The sequence below is a fragment of the Lynx canadensis genome, chromosome F1 (assembly GCF_007474595.2).
Source record: "Lynx canadensis isolate LIC74 chromosome F1, mLynCan4.pri.v2, whole genome shotgun sequence".
In the NCBI taxonomy this organism is placed as follows: domain Eukaryota; kingdom Metazoa; phylum Chordata; class Mammalia; order Carnivora; family Felidae; genus Lynx; species Lynx canadensis.
The window spans coordinates 25,741,561-25,764,392 of NC_044319.2; the positions used below are offsets into that span (position 1 = coordinate 25,741,561).

At 42.9% G+C, this 22,832-nt stretch overlaps 1 long non-coding RNA gene across 1 annotated transcript; it reads left to right on the forward strand.

The window, feature by feature from the left end:
* Positions 1-7,858: 7,858 nt before the first annotated feature.
* Positions 7,859-21,590, forward strand: LOC115504956. The gene is made up of 4 exons (XR_003965862.1): positions 7,859-7,930; positions 9,294-9,303; positions 9,681-9,688; positions 21,581-21,590. It is a non-coding gene; the product is annotated as an uncharacterized LOC115504956 (long non-coding RNA).
* The last annotated feature ends 1,242 nt before the right edge of the window (positions 21,591-22,832 follow it).

A 22,832-nucleotide genomic window follows, 5' to 3' on the forward strand; every position in this document is an offset into this window, starting at 1 on the left:
GAGGCCCCAGATGACACCCTTCTCTAACAACACTTCCTATCCCTACTCCTCAGTTGCTGGTTTATCACCATTATTTCACTTCTAGCATTTATCATAATCTAGTCATCGTCTCTATTAATTTCTTTACTTACTTATTTTCTAACTTTCCCACATTTCTATCTAGATCTGTGCTGTCCAGTATGGTAACCACTAGACCTACATGTGGCTGTTGATAATTTGAAACACAGCTAGTCTGAATGGAGATGTGCTTTCGGTATAATATATACACTAGATTTTGAAGATTTAGTATGAAAAATCACATTCCTAAATTTTAACTGATTACATGCTGAAATGATAATATTTGGATATGTTAGGTTAATAAAATATATTTTAAAATGAATATTTTTGTGTTTTTAGTTTTTTAATGTGGTGACTTAAATTTTTATTTATTTGTTTTTTAAATGTTTATATATTTATTTTTGAGAGAGAGAGAGAGAGAGAAAGAAAGTGAGAGAAAGCGGGGGAGGGGCAGAGAGAGAGAGAAGGAGACAGAGGATCCGAAGTGGGCTCTGTGCTGACACCAGAGAGCCTGATGAGGGGCTTGAACTCAGGGGCTGCGAGATCATGACCTGAGCCAAAGTCAGACACTTAACTGACTGAGCCACCCAGGCGCCCCACTTAAATTTTTAAATTACATGCCTGGCTATATTACATTTCCTTTGGCTAGTACTAATCTGGATCAGCGTTACTCTCCTCGGTGTGCGTCAAATATTCGTTTACCGGATGTTTGCTTCCACTTTCCTTTTGACATTTACCGAAGATGAATGGCTTCTGGGATTGTCAACTGTTCTCCATTTCCTCGTTCTACTTATTCCAAACTAGGAGAAAGACAAAGCAAAACTCAATATCAACAGCATCAACAGAAGAAGCCCCTGAGCCATCCAGACTCAGCAACAAACTGAGGAAGGCAAACTTCGAGTAGAGAATGAGCAGGTCACCTGGGAGGGTGGCAGGATGGAGCGAGCAAGTTTCAGCAGCTCAGCAGCGAGAGAGCTTCCCTTAGGCATAGGCGGTGACACAAATGATTCTCCCAGAACTGCTTTGAAACAAGCAGTAAATCAAGTAAACAAGGCAAAAGGTCTGTGGAACCCAGTCTGGCTCAGTCTGGATGTGACGTTCCCATAAACTGTGAGCCGAAGTACTGGTGAGGAAGTCTTCTCTTCAGCGATTCACATCTTTCTGCTCGTATGGTGGGAGGAATTGCAGCATTTGGAGAGTCAAAGTGGGGTACGGATTGGAAAAGCCCTAATGATTTTTTTTTCCAGCTCTCCTTTTAACGACTTCTGGAGACAGGAGGGGGTTAAAACTTCAAGTTAAGGGGGCGCCTGGGTGACTCAATCGGTTCAGCATCTGAGTCTTGACTTTGGCTCAGGTGTGATCCCATGGTTTGTGGGATCAAGCCCCGCATTGGGCTCTGCAAGCGTGGCATTTCTCTCTCCCCCTCTCTCTGCCCCTTCCCCATGCTCACACTCTCCCTCTCCCAAAATAAATAAATAAGCATTAAAAAAAACCCCAACAACTTCAAGTTAGAGAAGAGTAAAAACTCAGTGCTAACTCAACTGGGTTTATCTGATTAATCCTGGGGAGTATGGGTCACAATTGCAATCCAACAAAATTAGTGAAATATTGAGAGGTAAACAAAGGTTTGAAGACTGAGTCTCTATCCCATTCCTTGGATAGTGGGAAGGAATGAAATTGGGCTAGAAGCTGCTTTGTTCTGGGAATAAAAAAGCCCCCAGGCCAGGTGGAGTTGCCCAAAACTTGCTTCCTTCACAGATCTGAGTCTTCTACTTTAGCCTTACTTTCTTCTGGCTCTGCTCACTCATTCATTCATGCCACAAATATTGGGGGCCTACTATGTGTTAAGCCTTTGCTAGCACTATGCATTGAGGACAACACTGAACAAGATATATAAGATCTCCAACTTCTTGAAAACTTATGTTCTAGTTGAAGAACAATTGAAAAGTAAACAAAGCAGTAGTTGAATTACTGGATTATATGGTGTTTACCCAAAGGAAATGAAAACATATACATACCCCTATGTTTCTTGCAGCATTATTACATAGCCAAGATATGGAAGCAACCCAAGTGCCCATGGATAGATGAATGGATTAAGAAAATGTGATATATACACAATGGAATATCCCTTAGGCATAACAAAGAATGAGATTTTGCTATTTGCAACAACATGCATGGATCCAGTGAAACAAGTCAGTCAGACAAATACCATATGATTTCACTCATGTGGAATTTAAGAAACAAAGAAAAAAAAGAGAAAAAAACAAAACACTAGACTCTTAAATATAGAGAAGAAACTGACAGTTCCCAGAGGGGAGTTGGGTGGGGGGATGGGTGAAATAGGTGAAGGGGATTAAGAGTATTTACCATGATGAGCACTGAGTAATGTATAGAATTGTTGAATCATCATATTGCAGACCTGAAATTGATATAACACTGTATGTTAATTATACTTGAATAAAAAACAAGTAAATAAAGCAAGTGTAAACTGAGAAGTTCCGTGAAGCAATTAGAGTGTGTGCCCAGTGAGCAAGAAAGTCCTCTTTGAGGAAGTGACATTTAATCCCAGATCTGGAGGGACAGATTACTCACTGCCTCTTTCGCATCTCACAGATTTTATGCGTGCATCTATTTATTCATCAAGCATGTATTGAATGCCTTTTATGGTCAAGCTTAGAGCTGGGTTGTGGGAAAAAAAAAAAAAAAAAAAAAAGAGTAAATCAGGGACTCTGCCCCAGAAGAGTTTATAATCAAGTGGAGGAGCCCGAGGAGTCAACAAGAAAGCTATTGCAGGGTAATTCGATACAGCTGAGGTAGATGATCTCTAAGGGACATTCCTATCTCTAAACATTCTATTGTCTAATAAGTTCTTACTGTATGTTGAATACTTTGGGGATGCTTATTCTCTCCAAGGATCTTACAATGTAACCATAGGCAGAAGGCATACATATTTGAAAATTTCAAATCTCAGAGAAACGAGGCTGTAACCAATTATTCGTATGTTCTCAATTCAGCCCCTGTCTACCCAGAGACCATTAAAGCTTTTAAAAATCCATCAGGCCTAGCGCCTCTCCCTTACCCATTTTTGGATCCCTTCCAGTATATGGAAGATGTGTGCGCACTGCCTTTTTTCCCAGGATCCTGTGAGAGGGTCTGGAATTAGGATTTGGGCACCAAATTTGGCCATCCACCCATTACTGGCTTTGAGTAAGATGCCTCCTGAGTCTCAGTTACCCTTTCTGCATCGATATCAACTGAGGTCTATTCTGAGTTGTAGCAAGGTGGACAGATATCACACTGGAAAATTAGTTGATCTTCCAGAAACAAAGACCATAGTGAGGTTACTCTCACTGTGAACTCTTAGAGCTGCTGACTGTCCTCTGAGAAATTACAGATATTGCCTTAAGATCTTTAATTAGAGAAGAAAGTGCTTCGGTTGAATGATCAGGTGGGTGGATCCCCCACTTCCTCCTTTTATCCCTTCTCTGTAACAATCTGCAATCCCAAACACTCCATCCCTCTGATTTTTTGTTGAAATCGCTTCCACTGAATTCCCCCAGTGACCTCCATTTTCTCAAAACCATACCCACTTGCATCTGTGGACTATACACATCTCCTGAAATTCTGTCTTCCTTTGGCTCTTTGGGATACCCAATTTCTTGGTTCTCCTCCTGCATTTCCAGCTGCTTATCTTTTAATCTTCATCTCCTCTGGCTGGCCTTTAAAATGGATATTCCTCTCGAATCCTTGGCTTTCTCCTTTTCTCACCCTATTCACAAATCTGGTGATTGTGAATAACCATCAATAACCAAGATCATAGCTTCAGCTACCATATAGACATGGACTGTGTTCTCAAAACTGTATCAGGCTCTTATCTCTCATTTGACCTTTGGCTATTACATCTGCCTGCTAGAACTCCACTGGACAAACTCAACCCCTAAACCGGTTCTTCTATTACCCCTGTCTTGGGGACTGGCATTACCAAGAACCTATGGGCTTTTTAGATTTATGCTGTCTGTCATAGCATTCATTCAGTGGAGGCATATTGATTCCTTACTAGATCCTATGCCCTATGCCCTGGGCTGTGTGCTGGGGCGTACACAAGGGACTGGGCACTTAGAGACAAGTAAACAATCAGAGAAATACACTGTAGGACATCATCAGAGGGATAAGTGCAAGCATGGAAGTGCATACAAGATGCAAGGTGTAGAGAACGCACAGTAGATGGACTGAGTGGGAGACAGACTCCGAGGAAAGGCTTCCCTGATACAGAGATAACTGACATGGCCTTCCAAGTAGCTTCAAAACTTATCCTTCCTTTGAAGTTTTCAGGTCAGTTATGTGCACTGACTAGCAAATTTACAAATAAACTTGCTTAAATTTACAACTAAATTTGTTTACCCAACTGAGTGTCAAAAACCTAAAGTGAACGTAGAAAGCTTTACTACATCTGTATCTATGTTCTCTGTGTCTAAAAGTTTGAGTTTAGCTTATTTCAGGTTTTGCTTGGTAGACAAAGGAACTACTTATTTAATAATATCTACCTTACAAATGTGCTGTGAAGAGTAAAGATATTAAAAATGTATTACAGCATATATTGAATATATTATATATTAGAATATATGATTTTATGTTATATATATTATATACCAAAACATATATTTACAGAGATAATTATAGGAAGCATATAAACAGCCTTCTGCTCTATAAAAATGCCGTGATCGCCATATTTGCTAGGTTTAGGTAGCATCCCTTCTGAAAGACAAATGGGAATGGCATTCCCATGACAGGCAAGACATTTATGATATTTTAGGCATTGAGAATAGCACGTAAAAGGCATGAGTATGTGAAACCAAACAGCCCATCTGAGAAAACATAGGCAGCATGATATTGAAGAGGTGTAAAGTGCAGGGCAAGGGGGGATTTGGCAGGAAGTGAGCCTAGAATGGTGGGTGGGAGCCACATAGTAAGGGCTCTGTGTGATAATAAGGGCAAGAATAGCTACAATTAATAAAGTGCACTTTACCTATGAGCCCACTAGTGCTTAATCCGCCGTGTGTTATTATTCACATGCTACAGCAAGTAACCTGAGAGGCCGCGTATCTGGTATGGTTTAGCTGAAACTCACCTCCAGGATCCTTAGACTCCACAGCCTACATCCTTTGCCATACAGCCTGCTGCATGTGCATGATGGTAAAATATCCTTACCTTATGGAACTCTTAATGTGGCACAGGGTGGGGAAGCCTGGATGTGGCGGGTTGCATGGGGAGGGGGGATGGCCTCTGCACTTGTTTGCAGGGTCAGGAACCAGGACGAAGCTGCCTTAGCCACGGCTGATTGTGGGCTCCGTCTTGCCTATTAGAGGAAGCTGCTACCTCTGGGTGTGTACAGTCCTGAGGTTAAGTCAAGGGATTTTTATTTCCGTAATGATTCTTTCCCTTGGCTTCTCATACCCTCCTAATCTGTTTCCTTGCCACTCTCCTCTCTGCAAATCATCTTTTAACACCATCCAAATTTGACCTCCCTCCCTTCCCTACTTAATAAAATCCTCTTGCAGATCTTCATTGCCTTAGGGATAAAGCCCAATTCTTTCCTCTTTTTTTCTTTCCTTTTCTTTTCTTTTCTTTCCTTTCCTTTTCTTTCCTTTCCTTTTCTTTCTTTCTTTGAACTTTCTTTCTTTCCTTTATTTTAGAGAGAGACAGAGAGAGAGAGAGAGCACAAGTGGGGGACAGAGCACCAGAGGGAGAGAGAGAGAAAATCCTAAGCAGGCTCCACACTCAGCATGGAGCCCAACGTGGGGCTTGATCTCACAACCCTGGGGTCATGACCTGAGCTGAAATCAAGAGTCTGACACTCAACCCACTGAGCCACCCAGGCACCCCAAGCCCAATTCTTCACACTCCTTTGCTGACACACAGAATGCTTCCTGGAGAGGGTCCTGCCCACCCACTTTGGCTCTGTCTCCTATCTGTAACTAGGCTCCCACACGACATGGTCTATTCTCCCACATCTCTGTGTCTTTCCAGGTCCTGACGTTCCTGCCTGAAATCCCTGCGCTCATCTGTCTGGGACAGTCTCAGAAAGTTGGATTCCCGCCCCACCCCCCATGCTACGTACAAACTCCTCTTCTCCCCATACCACCACCACTACGACCACATTTGAAAATCTTCCCACCCTTCAGGATAGGGCACATACCACCTTCTCTAGGAAGCCTTGCGTGACCTCTCTAGGCTGGGCTAAAGGCCCTGCTTTTGTTCTCCCAGCATCCTTTATATTCACTGCTATCTGTGCACTTGTTATTACTCCCTTCTAATTGCATTAGGGTCAACTCCTAGCCTGGCTTCTTCCTAACTTCTTGACCTTAGGAAAGTTACTTAATCTCTTGACACCTCTTGACACCTCAATTTGCTCATCTATAAAAGGGGTGAAAATAATCTCTACCTTTTAATGTGCTGTGAAGATTAAAGATATTAAAAATACTAAGAATATATTATAACATAGTAGATATATATTAAAATATATTATTTTATTTATGTATTATTATATATCAAAACACATGTTAAAATATGTGTTAAAATGTTACACATGCAGAGTGTAAGCACTTACATAAATGTCACTGTTATTATTCTGTCTGTATTAATGCTTGTGCATACTAGAGTTAATGTCTTGAGGGCAGTGATTTATTCAATATTCAGTATTGAATAGCCTGGCATTTTGTGGGCATTTAGCAGATATTTGAGTCTATATTTCTCCCTGTTTCTCTTGTCTTTTTTTTTTTTTTTAATGTTTATTTCTTTTTGAATGAGAGAAAGCACAAGCAGGGGAGGGGCAGAGAGAGAGAGAGGAGGACAGACGATCCAAAGCAGGCTCTGTGCTGACTGAGCCACCCAGGTGCCCCTCCCTGTTTTTCATTGTTGCCTTTGCCATTTCAGGTTCTCAATCCATTTTGTTTTCTTTTTAAAATTTGAATATGATGAGAAGAAAGGGGAGAAAAAAGATATTTGCATTTACTTCTAGAGATTTCTCAATCCTGGGCTGTGGTCCAGCCCCCAAGGGACTGCAGGGAGATGTTGTTTCTATATTTAAGAGAGCTTTGGCACCTACCCTAGTCTTTGCCACTGGCCCACCTCCCTTGCTCTTGCAGAGATCCCTTCTTGCTTTTACTGCCTCTTCTGTCCACTCCTGGGGTAGCTTTGAAGATTTTCAAAGAATGTGGTCCTGGTGGTGGTTGTAGGGGGAGAAGAGAAATTTGTATGTAGCTTGGGGGGAAACTCCAACTTTCTGAGACAGTCTGGGGGGGAGATTAAGAAAGATGAAGTTGTATATTTTCCCTAAGGGCCTGGGGGCTTGGAGAGCTTTATCTGAACAGGAGTGTCCACCTGATCCTATAAGTCAGAGGGGGCAATCACTCCTGTTTTTGTTGAGCATTTGGAAGTCCTGAGAGTAGGGAGTTCATTCATCTGATAAAGGCTCAGGGTGAGTGAGGAGCTGGACTATGTTTTCCAAATCAATATAGTATTAACTAGAGTACAAAAGAATTGTTTAAATCCTGATTTGTGATTTTATTATGTGTAAAAGATCACGCAAAGATATAAAACAATGAAATCACATTGAATGAACTGTCTTTATTAAAGACTATAATTATACAAAAGAAAAAAGTGCAGTTGAAAACTTTGAAAAAAATGTTTATTTATTTTTGAGAGAAAGAGAGACACAGAATGCAAGTGGGCAAGGGGCAGAGAGAGAGGGAGACACAGAATCTGAAACAGGCTCCAAGCAGTCAGCACAGAATCCGACTTAGGGCTTGAACTCACAGACTGTGAGATCATGACCTAAGCCGAAGTGAGACACTTAGTCGACTGAGCTACCCCGGTGCCCTGGAAACATTTTAATGTCTGTAATGTCTTACGATAATAAAAGAAGTTAAATTCAAGAATTTGCCCCCTTTTGCATTGAGTTGTCTGGCTTTTTTTTTTCATGTGGTTTCCAAAAGTTCTTTAACACTCTCTCTATGATTGCAAATATATTTTCTCATTCAGAAGCTTGTTTCTTCTTCTTCTTCTTCTTCTTCTTCTTCTTCTTCTTCTTCTTCTTCTTCTTCTTTTTAATGGTGTCCTTTGATGAACAGAATATTTAAATTTTCAGGAAGTAAATGTATCAACCTTTCCTTTATGGATAGTCTTTTTTGTGTTCTCTTTAAAAAGTCTTTGCCTATTTCAAGGTCACGACAGTATTTTATGGGCTTCTCCTAAAAGATGCATTATAAAAGAGAATGTCCAGATGGCTAATAAGGCATGAAAAAAATCCCCAATATCATTACTCATCAGGAAAAAAACAAATGAAAACTATAAAGCGGTACCTCTCTACTAGAATAGCTAAAAATAAATAAATACAAAATATGCAATACCAAATATTAGAGAGGATGTAGGGTACCTGGAATTCTCATACTCTGCTTGCGGTTGGGTAAATTGACACACTAAATTAGCACAATCACATTGGAAGACTTTTGGGCAATATCTGCTAAAGTCAACAAATGGCACGGGGCACCCGGGTGGGTCAGTCAGTTGAGTGTCAGACTCTTGATTCTGGCTCAGCTCATGATCCTAGGGTCATGAGATCCAGCCCCACATTGGTCTCTATGCTGAGCATGGAGCCTGCTTAAGATTCTTTCTCTCTCTCTCTCTCTCTCTCTCCCCCTCTCTCTCTCTCCTGCTTCCCCTCTCCCTTGCTTTCTCTCTCTCTCTAAAATAAAAAATATAAAATAAAAAATAAATGCTTGCCCTGTGACTTAACAATTTCATACCTAAGCTAATACACAACAGAAAGGTACAGACATGTCCGCCAAAACATAAACCTGCTCACAGCACTTTTAGCCATCATAGCTCAAAATTGGAAACAATACACATGTCTTTCAATAGTAGAATGGATACATGCATTCAGCATTTATATTCAATGGAATACTATACAGTAATGACAAAGACCAAACTATTATTACATGCAAAAGCATATGTGAATCTTTTTAAAAAAAAGTTTTTTTTTCAACGTTTATTTATTTTTGGGACAGAGAGAGACAGAGCATGAACGGGGGAGGGGCAGAGAGAGAGGGAGACACAGAATCGGAAACAGGCTCCAGGCTCTGAGCCATCAGCCCAGAGCCTGACGCGGGGCTCGAACTCACGGACCGCGAGATCGTGACCTGGCTGAAGTCGGACGCTTAACCGACTGCGCCACCCAGGCGCCCCAATGTGAATCTTACCCACATAATATAGAGCACAGCTAGCCAGGCATAAAAGAGAACATATTGTATGATTGTATTTATACCAAGTTCAAGAACAGAAAAACCTAGCATATGGTGAAAAAGTCAGGATACTGGTTGTCTTTGGTGGGGGTGGGGGTTGACTAGAAAGGGGCAGAGGGAAGCTTCTAGAATGCAGATAACATAGTCTGCTTGATCTGGGTAGCAGCTTTATGGTTATATATATTTGTAAAAATTGATCTAGCATCATTCAAAGGTTTGGACACTTTACTTCAATAAAAGTAGTTAAGGAAAAAGAGTTAAGGAAAAAACGTTAGTTAATAATGTATTTGAGTTGTAATTTTTATCATTCATTGATAACAGAAGTTGAAAGAGTATTATTTTGTTTACATTTGTGTGTTTGAAGAATGCAGCTTACTTAGTCATTGTAATGCTCACTGACCTGAATTATTTTGATATTGCCTGCAAGAAATATTAGCGTTTCTATCAAATGTCAGTAATTTATGAGGGCTGGGATATTTAAATTTGATCTATTCCCAGAAAATATCAAGAGTAGGGTTACAGAACCTCCTAGATCCCTTCCCATCCTAAGATATAAAGAATTGTCTGAGATCATGTATAGTTAATAATAATATTATCCCATTATTATAAAAGCAATAAGATAAAGACTTGTTTGAGGTATATATAATAATAGTGTTGTCATTTGATTATAAAAGCTATCCTTAACCTATGTAAAATATTTTGACTTTTTTTTTTTCAGGAGTGTTGATTGTATTTATATTGACTTTACATTTTTCTGCAGAAAATGTTCCATATATATGGATCTTGTGTTATGCTTTTCAAAGAGTTTTTCCATGTATTATGTGATCTGCTACTTATAACATGTTGAGTGAATACATGAGTGAATGAATGAACGAACCAAAGAACATGCCATTCATGTTTTTGTGCTCAGTGCTAAGGTCACAGCAGTGAAAAGTTGGACCTGCTCTCTGAGTGTTTAATATTCTAGTTGGAGAGACTGACCTTAAGCAAGTATAGGCATAGGAGTGCTAGGAAGACAATATATAGTCTGATCTAAGGGGTCTAACCTAGCCTAGGGGATTTCAAAGAGTTCCTTGGAGCACCTGATGTGTTTAAGGTTGCCAGATAGAGTGGAACAATGGAGGCCATTTGGACAGGGGGTTAACATTCTGAAGCTACGAGAAGTGAGACCTATATATTGCTTTGGAAGGAAGAAACAATCCTATGGGTTGGCCAAGATAAGTTGAGGAGAGATGTAGAAGCTCTTAGATGTGGAGGACAGTATTTGCCCTATTAAGGATACTGGACTTTATCCTAGGGCAAGATGAGGCCATTGGATATTTTAAGCAAACATCTTTAAGCAAGTACATTGATTGCATTTATATTTTAAGTAAATCAAACTGAAATAGGGACAGCTGTCTCTTTTTGGTCTGATCCACGGATAAGGAAGAGGCGCCGGAACTACAAGTCAGGTCTCCATGGAGTTGGTCCCTTAGAGTCCTAAGTTCTCTATTCTTTCTTGGTCTCAGACTAAAGTGAAAAGGGGAACTTGGTGTTAGAAGTGAAGCTTAAGAGCACAGCTAGCTTCATTTCCCTTCTTTCCTGGTCCGATGCAATATGCGAGACAGAGAAGAGGGCTGACTTCTGCTATGGATTCATGCCAGACACATCGACAGAGTATTCCATTCTGTAGGGCCTACCCTCACCGGAAGACTTTTTGATACTTTTTATTGATTTTACCTAGAAATGATTTTGTAGGCAAGAGCAAGAATCCCTTGAAACATGGGTCCCCATAAGGCCACTTGAAATTCTGTGAAAGGATAAATGTCACCTTGGAGAGTTGTAAAAGTTCATTGTAAAAGTCGGTCTATTTCCAAAACATAGTGCCCAGGGTTAGTGAATTGGAAAGCAGAGGTTATTTCCCAGGACAGACTATTGATTTTTTTGAGAGGGAGAAGGAGGAGGAGGAGGAGGAGGAGGAGGAGGAGTTGTTATAGAAATGTCACTTCTTGAACGTTCACTCTATGCTCCTTTCTCTTATGTCTTCAGATCCACTAATTCCCAAAACCAGGAGAATTGGCGTGTGTTCCTACTATTCTACTGAAACTGTTCCCGCTCAGCTCATCAAGCACTCTCTTTTTGCAAACCCAGCAGCTTCTTTCTGGTGTTCATCAAAAAGCAGTTGAGCTCCCTAACCTAAAAGCTCAGTGTCATGAGGTCCTAATAACCCTATATCCAAGATCTTTCTTCCTGCTCATCACCCATGACTTGTTTTCAACCGAGGATTTCTCTGTGCCAGTGTATCTGTCCTCATAGTTACCAATGATCACTTTTAAAGCACACATCTGATGAGCTCACTCCCTTCTTGGAAGTCTATGAAGTTGTTGAAGGCTCCACATCACCTCTGGGATAAAGTGTCACCCCCTGGCTGTTGTGCGTAGGGCCATCCACAGTCTAACTCCAGCTTATTCGTCAAGGGTATGCCCTGCATACTCTCTGCACTTGAACATGCCACTGGTGGCTACTCCTGCTTTGGTCCTTGCTACTCTCCTGTACCTCCATAGCTTCACCCTCTCATCACACCTAACAAACTCTTCTCCACTCTTTAAAGCTGTCACCTCCCTGTGACTTTTCCTGATGCTTGTCTTCAGTACCCCGATAGAATAAATCACCTTCTCTGCTCCCTCCGGGCTTTGCACCTGCCTCTATTACAGCAGTTACTGCAGTGTTTTGTAACTCTTTGCCTCAATATTTGTGTCTTCCTCTCCTGGGGGGGGGGGGGCTTTCCTTATTCCTGATTGTAATCCCCAAAATGCTTGGCGTATAGTAAGCATGTTTTAATGCTTCCTCCATCTTTTGTTTTGACCCCTTTTCAGTAAACTGATTAAAGGTGTAGACAAAGCCCAACTCATATTTTTCCCAGCTGAGCAAGTACAAACGGACACAGCAGGCCCTGAGAAATTGTAAGGAGAGTGAAAGATCAAGGGCTGCGAGAACAAAGAACGCATTGAGCTTTTTTTCAGTAGGGGTGACTGGAATTCCACCACCCCCAAGTGCTGGCTCAGAAAATAACAGCAATGCTTCACATCCAATCCGTGTCTTACACTTTCCAAAGTGTAGGCCAGCTGGTGTTAACATCGCAGTGAGTGAGCCAAATGGTATATGTGTATGCTGGTGGGCATGTTTTTGGTGAAAAGGGGAAGGTATTATCTCTGTTTGGGAGATGGGAAACATGGCTGGAATTGGACTGCAGATCCTCTAATGCATGGTTGACCAACTTTTTCTGTGGATACTAAGTATTTTAGACCTTGTCGGTCATACGCGTGAATTAGCCATAGAAGATATATGAATGAATGAGCATGACTGTGTGGCAGAAAAACATATGGACACTGAAATGTGAATTTCATAAACTTTTCCCATGCTGTAAAATATTATTCTTCTTTTGATATTTTCCCCCAACCATTTAAAAATGTAAAACAACATTCTTAGCTCTCTGGCCATACAAAAGTAGGTGTCAGGCAGGATATGGTCCACAAGCCATAGTTTGCCACCCCTGCTCTAGTGCTGGTCCATCACTGCACTACCCTGAGTAGTTTTACTGGGAGTGAAGCCATGTGGAGAGTGCTGACCTCATGATATGATCATGACAGCCTAACTTCCTGAGGGTTTGCTGAGTGCTGGGCTCAGTACATGTGTTCTTTCTTTCTTTCTTTCTTTCTTTCTTTCTTTCTTGGTTTTTAAAAAAAATTTTTTTTAATGTTTATTTATTTTTGAGAGACAGAGAAAGACAGAGTACAAGCCAGGGAGGGGCAGAGAGAGAGGGAGACACAGAATCTGAAGCAGGCTCCAGGCTCTGAGCTGTCAGCACAGAGCCTGATGTGGGGCTTGAACCCACAGACTGCGAGATCATGACCTGAGCTGAAGTCAGATGCTTAACTGACTGAGCCACCCAGGTGCCCACCTTCCTTCCTTCCTTCCTTCCTTCCTTCCTTCCTTCCTTCCTTCCTTCCTTCCTTCCTTCTTTCTTTCTTTCTTTCTTTCTTTCTTTCTTTCTTTCTTTCTTTCTTTCTTTCCTCTTTCTTTCTTTCTTTCTTTCTTTCTTTCTTTCTTTCTTCTTATTACTTTCTTTCTTTCAAGTTTATCTATTTATTTTGAGAGAGACAGTGAGAGCGCATGAGCAGGGGAAGGGCAGAGATAGAATCCCGAGCAGGCTCCGCACTGCCAGCACAGAGCCCAATGCGAGGCTCAAATTCATGAACCGTGAGCTCATGACCTGAGCCTAAACCAAGAGTTGGATGCTCAATCGACTGAGCCACCCAGGTGCCCCTCATTTATTTCTTACAACAACCCTGTGAGGGAGGAGCTAGGAGCATCTGTTTTACGTGTGATCAAACTGGTCACCTAGCTTGTAATTGTGAGAGCCAGGCTTTTGTAGGCTATTTGGTTCTGAGGTACTTGTTCTTATCACTACCCCATGTTGCTTCCTATGGCAAAATATCATCGCTGTGAAAATTGTATGCGATGGGTTATGTTTTTCAAGAATGCAGACAGTTTTATCCCAAAGCGGTCAATTTTCCAAAAGAAAAATTGGAGACAAAGAAGACTGAAGGACAGATGTACTCACATCCTGCTGTGGGAAAATTGGCTTAGAATCCCCCAAGACTTAATAACTTTTTGGAACTTGTTATCCAATTCTTTCCCCCAGGAGTTTGGAGGAATGCAGGGTTAATCTCACTCTCCAGAAGGACACTCCCCTCATTGCCTCCCACTACCTCCCACTGCTTCTCCTCACCAAAACACACACACACACACACACACACACACACACTCCCCTTGGGTGTGCATGTGAGACTACTGTCAAGCAATCTATTTGGTGTTAGCATTTAAAGAACAAATATCAACCTATTATCACTTCCAGAAAGGGCCCTACCGCATGAATGCAAATGTGGGCAATTCTTCCTATAGGAATTGCCCACCACACTTGTGTGCATATTCTTTCTTCCCCTCTACTTCCATAGTCTCTCCTTTCTGGACACTCACCCACTCTGGGCCCAATACTGAGGGCTGCTCAAGGGTCAGACCACTGTAGCAGTGTGATGGGGGTGGGGGGCATGGGGCTGCCTGAGCTCAGATGCCTTCTCCACGCTTTTGAGAGGTCTGCTCCAAGGTTTCCTCCTCTGCACCCACTAGCTCCACCCGCCACTTCCTCCCTGACCTTGCAAGCTAGTTCCTCTATGAGAACTGGAGTGTGACTGTCACCCCCTCCTGCAGGGGCTGCAGGTCCTGAAGCAACCAGCTCAGATTGTTAGTCCTCAAGAGAATTAGGTTGGGGACAGGGGTGGGGGCTGGAGGCAGGGAGAGGGAGATAAGAGAAACACAAAAGGGAAGGTGAAAGATCTGACAATGAGTAGACTAGGTTGGGGCTGGAGGAGGCAGTGGGATGTCCTTGAGCTGACTTGAACCTTGCCTCCTCTTCCTGGTTTTTTCCCAAGCTCTTCTCTTCCCAACCTTAGAGGTCCTTGGAAGTGCGCCAGCTCTTGAACAGAGCAGTTTCAATTCTTTATTAGAAATCCCCTTCTTGGCTTCTTGGCCTCATTCCCCTCCGTCTCCTGACCTCCTCCTTTTCTCATTTTGCTAATGAATCTTTTTGGAGTGAGGTCGAGATCAGGGTGAGTTGGGGTTTGGGGTTCAGCTGCGCAGCCATTGGTAGCCTCTAGGCCTCCCACTTGAGCTTGGTTCTCATAGAGTCTCTTGTCCGAGCTGCCTCTCCTGGGTGGCTTTCAACTCACTGTCTGTCCTCAGATAAGGATAATCACCCTGGTGGACACAGTGCTGAGTAACAGGAAGGAGGGCTGAGTCATGGGGGAGGAAGACCTGGAGGCCTTTGTGCTCAGGTCACTCAACTTTCACCTGGGCTTCTTGATGAGACTGAGTCGGGCAAGGTGATCTACATTCAAAAAACAAATTAAAAAAATTATCCCTCTCATGCAACGTTACTAGAGTCACATTTGCTCATGGTAAAAAAAAAAAAACCCTAAAAACAAAACAACAACAATACCACTCCCCCACCCCCCCCCGCCCGCCAATCTTTGTCAGCACAGAAACATACAGAAAAAAAAAAAAGAAGTTAAGATCACCCATAATTCCACAACCTGGAAGAAACTTCTCCTGGCATTTTGATGTATTTCCTTCTCTTTGTTCAATGCCTATTTTTGTCTCTATCTCTGCCTAAAGTACATGGTATCTACAGTTTGATAGCCTGATTTCTTCCCTCCCTTGCCATTCTTTTTTGAGTATATCCCTGATAAAAATTCATCCAGGGCAATGATCAACATTTAATAAATAGGTATTTGCCTTCCAGGACTAAGACAGTGTTCTTATCCAGGGATTAGTTTTAAATTAGTATGATGACATTAACATCCCCACTCAACCCTACACACACACACACACCCCACACACTTCTCCCCTCTGAAAGTTTATCAGGAAGGCAGGTGGATTAAACACCCCTCACTATGAGGCTCTCCATATGGGATCTGTGGGCTTAAGGTGGGGTGGAAGGCTGGGGGTACAGGCCATTGTGGGCACAGGGGAATTGTTTAAAGCTGCTCATTTGCCCTTTTGAAGCTCCCACTCTTTGACCAGAGAACTGCCTCTGTGATAGAGTGTGAACCACTTACCTGACAGCTGGGACCATGGCTCAAAACTATGTGGGTGTATATTTTGATGCTCAACCAAAATAATTCAACATGAACTCTGCCAAAAATAAAACCGGATTGGACAAGAGACTTTTATCTGTTTTCCTGGGAGTGCTGACATTATTCTCCTTCATCATGGTTTATTTTCCTCATTCCCTGGGTTGTCCTTAATCTGGCACATATTCTAGAAGAGATGTACCTTTCTGTGGAGACGGTGGCCAGCACAGTCCAAAAGGCATAGCCTATGTGCCCCCCAACATGGGCACAGTTGTTGGTAATATTTTGGGTTCTTGGGGGCTAGCACAGGACAGGAGAATGGGGTGTAGGTGGGAAGGACAGCTGACAGCAGCTATAAGCCCACCTCAAAGAATCCCAACACAAGCTGCAAGGGAGAGTTCCCAAGGCATGGCTCTGACAGCCAAAATTCTCAGATTTTGAGGGTCAGCAGCTGGACTCTACAGGGACTGACACCCCTGGGAGTAGGAAAGGAATGAAAGAAAAATGAGTAAAGGAAGGAATAAGAGCAGGGCCGGATTGCCCGAGAAGCCAACTATCTTGCTTGACCAACCAAAAGACAAGGGAACCACCGATTCAAAAGAAAATAGAATTTAGTATCCAATATTTCATAAAGAGCATTCATATATTGCCTGGGGGGTGATGTGAGGTAGAGAAGGAAAGGTAATTAGGGCCTCAGTGAGTTTAGTTAGTAGGGCCTCAACAGGTTCTTTCTTTTTTAAGTTTATTTATTTATTTTGAGAGCAAGAGTGAGAGCAAGAATGAGAGAGAGAGAGAGAGAGATTGGGAGTGCACAGTAGCAGGGGAGGGGCAGAGAGAGAGAGAGAGAGGAGAGAGAGAATCCCAAGCAGGCTCTGCACTGTCAGCGCAGAGACTGACATTGGGCTCCAGCTCACGAAACCGTGATATCATGAACCTGAGCAGAAACCAAGAGTCGGACGCTTAACCAACTGAGCCACCCAGCCACCTCTCCTTAGCACTTTAATCCCCAAGGAAACTGTAATGACAGCCTCTCCCTGTGGCATAACTATCTTGGAAACAAGTCGGACCTCAGACCAGATTAAGAAGAGAGGTAGAGTAATTTTTGAATCACTTAAAACTGGAGACTTGTATTGTCTCAAGGTGAAACCCCTGGGTTGAATGTTGGGGACAAACATGGGAAATCTGTTTGGAGCTTCCTTTTTCCTGCCTTTGATTGGTCTCCAATGGCTCATTACCTGGGCGGAATCACCGAAGATATTGGTGCTGCTACTGCATCAGTGCTCTTGGTGTCGTCACCTGCCTTTACTGTCAGCCTCTTGGGAGACCATGCTGCTGTTGTGCAAGCCCCGAATTACAGAGACGAAGAGGATGCATCCTCTGCCTTCAGGTTGCTTGCAGCCTAGGAGAAGAGGCGGAAGATAAACAACCGGCTGGAATTTGAAACAGATAAAGTGCGTTCTAAATTGTGGAAGAGGTGGTGGGTTGTGGGGACTCGGAAGTGAGGGCAATTTTATTATAGGGTAGGGTTACCAAAAATTTCATGGAAGGGGTATTCAGTTTAGGTGGGCCCTACAAGGATAAGCAAGAATTCTCAGGTAGAAAAGACGGATGAATATTTTCTAGGCTAAGGGAATTGTAAGGGAATTATGTAGAAATCTGGGAGCACACAGTGCTTTCCAGGAAAAGCACCTCTTCAGCAGGGGGCTTGAAGGGAGGGGCACACACAGACCAACATAGTGAAAGTCATGGGAAGGGCACCTGAGAGACCCACAGGAAGAAAGTCAGCAACCTTCCCATGGACGGTCAGGTGGGAGGCAGTCTAGCATGGTGGAAAGAGCATGTTTTTCCAAGTTACGCACACCAGAGTTTGCATCTCAATCCTATCTCATTATTGTTGACTGACCTTGAACAAATTATCTAACATCTCTGATCCTTATTTTCATGATATGTAAATTGAAGATAATATTCTTAGCTCTCAGACTGTGCAAAGTTTAAATGATGTGTGTTTAGAAAGTACCAAACAATTACACGTGACAGACCCTCATGAAATGCAGCCCCTTCTCTTACCCACTGAAATGGAGTAAGTTAGGAAACCAAATTGTGCATCAACAGGTTTTCTAGGGGTGCTTGGGTGGCTCGGTGGGTTAGGCATATGACTCTAAGTTTTGGCTCAGGTCATGATCTCGTGGTTTCTTGAGTTCGAGCCCTGCGTCAGGCTCTGCGCTGGCAGCATGGAGCTCACTTGGGATCTTCTCTCTCTCCCTCTCTCTCTGCCCCTCCCCCACTCGTGCTGTCTCTGTCTCTCTCAAATAAATAAATACACTTAAAAAAAAAGTTTTCTATGCTGTCATTTATTTCACATTTGTTGATCACCTACCGTGTGTTAGGTTCTGTGCTAGGTAATGCAAGATGTCCAAGATGCAAGCTGTAAAAGAGAGAAGAACATAGTTGAGATGATATGCAAACAGGTCAAAGGTTAGGTATATAGTCTGAGAAAATAAGCCTAGAGCCATCTTCAGACTGTCGGAGACTGATGAATGAATGAACGTTCAGTCGGTGAGTGCTGCACACGAAGTGCTGGTGGACATAGAGCAGGGTGAGGTCACTGAGGGCTGGCGGGGATTGGTGGGTGGTTGGAAAGGTGTCAGGGAACAGGAGAAACGTGAGCCAGACCTCAAGCATGGTTAGCCTTTGGTGTAGCAGAGAGGGAAGGGAGACTTGTGCTAAGTGGTAAAAAACCAGCCAGGGAGCAAGATGAGCTTAGGGTCCAGTCTAGTTGGATTGTAGTAGAGGGGTCCTGGGAGGTAAAGCTGAGGGGCAGGTTGAGGCCAGATTATGGAAAGTGCTGGAAGGCAAGCTAGGACTTCAGTTTCTATTATAAGCATTGTCTTTTTTGTTGTGTGCTCTAAGCCACACTGCTCTGCCCCCCACACCCCTGCACTTATTCATGCCACTTATTCTTTAGTATTTATATGTTACCTTGTATTATTTTCTCTGCTGGATGTATGTGTCACATAGGGCCCTAAGCCAGATTGTAAATTCCATAGGATAGGTCACATAAAGATTTCCTAACTTGATATGACTCAGTGTGGTAGCATACATACCTTTGAAGCTCAGAGGTAAAGAAGGCTTGGGGGATGTCCGTGGAGAAGCTGGGATCACACTGTTGTGACAGCTTGTAGTAAGTCCCAGACACTGTCTAGGCACCGTGATCAGCAATTTGGTCTCTCCAATGTTCATTTTAATGCTTTTGGTATTGCCTTAACAGTTTGAACCTCTAGTTTGAGCAGTGTCTCTATAGACCATATTTGATGTCCTTCCGGTCCTCAACTATACAGACTCCTCAGCTATAAGTGGAGGGAACACTTTTTTGTTGAAGGGTCTTAGACTTCCAGATTCTTTTAGGTTTTGCCTTGCCCAGCTCCTTGACTTTCCTGAAAAAAACAAAAAAAAAAAAACCCAAATAACAAAAAACAAAAAACAGAAAACAAAAAACACCAACCAAAGTCTCATCATTTAACAAGAGAACTGCTGTGTGCCCCTAACCCTGTTACCCTTTAGAGATCCTGAACTTTGACATTCCCACTGCCCTTCCTCAGCTTAATTCTGAGGAGGAAATCAACCAGGAACCTTAGGAATCAGGTGACTGAGGGCAGAAAGCAAGTACTATGCAGAGCAAACACGGCCTGCCTGGATGTTTGCTTTGGTTTAAAGAGTTACTGGGGATAGTATACTACCCTTTTGTTTTGCAGGCAGCTTTCCTTTCCTGGTAAATAGCTGGTTTTGAGTAGCAATTTCTCCATGTGACCAGTCAAACAAATTCTTAAAATAGACCTGACATTCTTCTCTGTGGATCAACGAGGATGGCAGCAGTAACACCTGGGCCATTGGTTCTACTGAGGACAATGGCCAATCACAAGCGTGTGGACTTCTTCTCTATCCAGGGCACAGCTGTTTGTTCATCTCACAGTCTCTTGAAGCCACAGCTTTTGGTGGTCCCAGTGGTAGAGTCCTCACATTAGTATCTGCCACCCCAGACACTGCTAGAAACCTTCACGATGGGGCGGACGTGTGAATGGTCTCACAGACCTGGAGTAGATTACTTTGGTTCTACAGACACTTTTAAACCTGGTTTTCCATGAAGTAAGAACAGATAAACTGGGGTGGGGGTGAATATGGGACTGGAAAGAGGACATAAAATATCTAGTGGTTTCTATAAGGAACGAGGGCAAAATTTCCGCTTCCCCACTGGTGCCTGCTTGTGCAATTATTGGGGAGTAGGGAGAGTCTGCAGCTGCTTGGTTGATTGGGTCATAGCTTAGCCCTCAAGGGATGACTATCCTCAGATTAGTTTTTCTTTCTTCCTGGCCTCGTACATATTTTCACTGGAGCCAGGCTACCTCTTTACAGACAGCCTTCAACATACACATGCATGCACCTGATGCCAGTTCTCTCCTCTGGTCTATGTTCCCTGTGTTCACACTGTTCTTTTATCCTGGTAAATCCTTCCATTTGCTCTGTATCCCTTCAAATCCTTACCATTCTTCAAGCTCCAACACAACCTACCTCCTCTGTACAGCTTCCCCAGAATGTTCCCTTGCGTTTCCTCACAATTTTATCCCGGTTCTTGTCTCTTTATGTTATACGGGTCAGTTTTGTATGCTCGTGGAATCTGTGAACTCCAGGAGGGCAGACACCATGCTGGATTCTTTTCATGCTTTGCCCACATTACCTAAGATAGTTCTCATTCCCAAAATCACTTATCTCCCCTTTGTCATTCTCTTCTGAAATGCCCATGGCTACTTGCACAAAGTTGGTGATCCACACATGCTTGCCGATAGGTTAATTTATCTACAATCTATATTAAGGAGAAGACAGTAATCATTAAAATGATAAAAGGCTTAGCATGATCCAAGAGCCTTATTTTGGATCCTTGGAAATGAGCACGTCTAAACACATAATGACCTTCGTGTGCATTTCTCTTTCATTTAGTTACTGGCCAAGGCAGTCTGACTCTAGCCACTCTTCTTAATTAGAACAATTCAAATTAGTAAACACTAAATGCACCTAACTGAGTGCACCTCACTCTGCTGGATTCCGGTATTGGGACCTGTGGCCCTACTCCTGGAGAAGAGGATTGAGAAGCCTTCATTAGTTGCCAGTCACTCATTTCCTTCTTAGCCCTAATGGGAAATGACCGTGAGAGCTTACAGTGGTAGCCACAGGTTGCTCAGGGCAAGGAAAAGATAGGGAAGGAGTTCCAAGGGGTCAGAAGCTGGAATGAAGAATGTCAACTTCCAAGAGCACAAACTGGTTGATACTCAAAGTAAATATCATAGTTTGAGGTGACTCAAATGACCCGTTATGCAAGTGCCACAGCTGTCACTAGAACCAGATGAGACTTCCAAGTGAGGGGAGTCAGCCTGAAACTCTTTCTGGAGGACAACCAAATCTTCAACAGTCATGGAACAAAGTCAGCAAAGGCCCCTGAGAAAAGCTAAATATATCCAGGTTGCCTGAAGTGTTTAAGGGCATGAACTTCATGGAAAAAAGTACAAATGAGGAACGACTTATGTGCCAGGGAGAGAGACCAGAAAGGACAGTACCCATGGCTGGTGAATCACAATAGAGAAAGAGGGAAATCTCACCAGTGCTGACCACCAGCAGCTGCTTAGCTGTATCATGGTCTGTTGGGGTGGGAGTAGGGGTGAGAGGGTTGTCTTTAACTGAGACACATAGCCATTCTGGGGATTTGGGGATGACAGAAGACCATGAACCACATTGAACTTCCACTACCTCTAACGATCTAGAAATGTAATGTTTTTTCAAAGAACCAGATGAGTAGCTGAGAGTTACAAAAGCATGTCAGCTCATACCTGGTGATTGGAGCATGCAGTATCCAGGATGCCATAACTTGATGACATAATAGAATCCCATCTACTGATGGTCCCGAGAAAATGCTGGTCAATGTAGATAATGTATCTAAGTCGCCAGGAGTTGGAGGAAGCCAAGATGAGGTGTAATCTTGCCCACTCAAGGGTGGCTCTCAAGGGTGAGATGAGCAGCAGGAGGTAAGAGGTGAGGAAGCACGTATTAAGCACCTATTCATACCTTTTTGTGAAGTCTGTCCCATTCAATACTTTGTACTAAGTATCACCCCCATTTTATAGGTGAAGAAACTAAGGATCCTGACATTTATATAACTTGGACAAGGTCACAGTGATAATAATCACTAAAGTCGGGGTTCAAATTTAGGCTGCTTAGCTTCAAAGCCTTGGCTCTTTCTTCTCCACTGCAGTGTTTTCCAGCTCTCTCTACTCCCTTTGGGTATGAAATCCCAGCCAGGGAGAGCTTCCAGAGAGGGCTTAGTATAATTAGGACATGGGGGAGGAGATCAGGAGTTTCTTGCTCAGAAAACCTCCTAGATCTTGGGCCAGTCAAAAACTAACAATGAAGCAACCCCTTCTAGGCCAACTCAACACTCTCCTACTTGAAATTTCTGTGTTTTTCCAAAATGACATTTCTCTGAGAAATATGCTTAATAGGTGAAAGGTACATGTCATTGCCTTTTTCCCTTTGCTTTCCATATATGATAACCTTTATGGTCACATCCCAGTCTCACTGGTCTTTGCCCTCAGTGCAGAGAATATGTGTGTTTACCCAACCTTTATGCCACATGGCTCTGAGCAGCACATGCTCTGATCTAGACTAAGTCCACCTAGCAGAGGGTGGGTGGCCTTTAACCGACCCTTCCAGGAAACACCTGTCCTCCCTGGGTTCCCCTGGGGCCTGTGCCAGTGGCAGC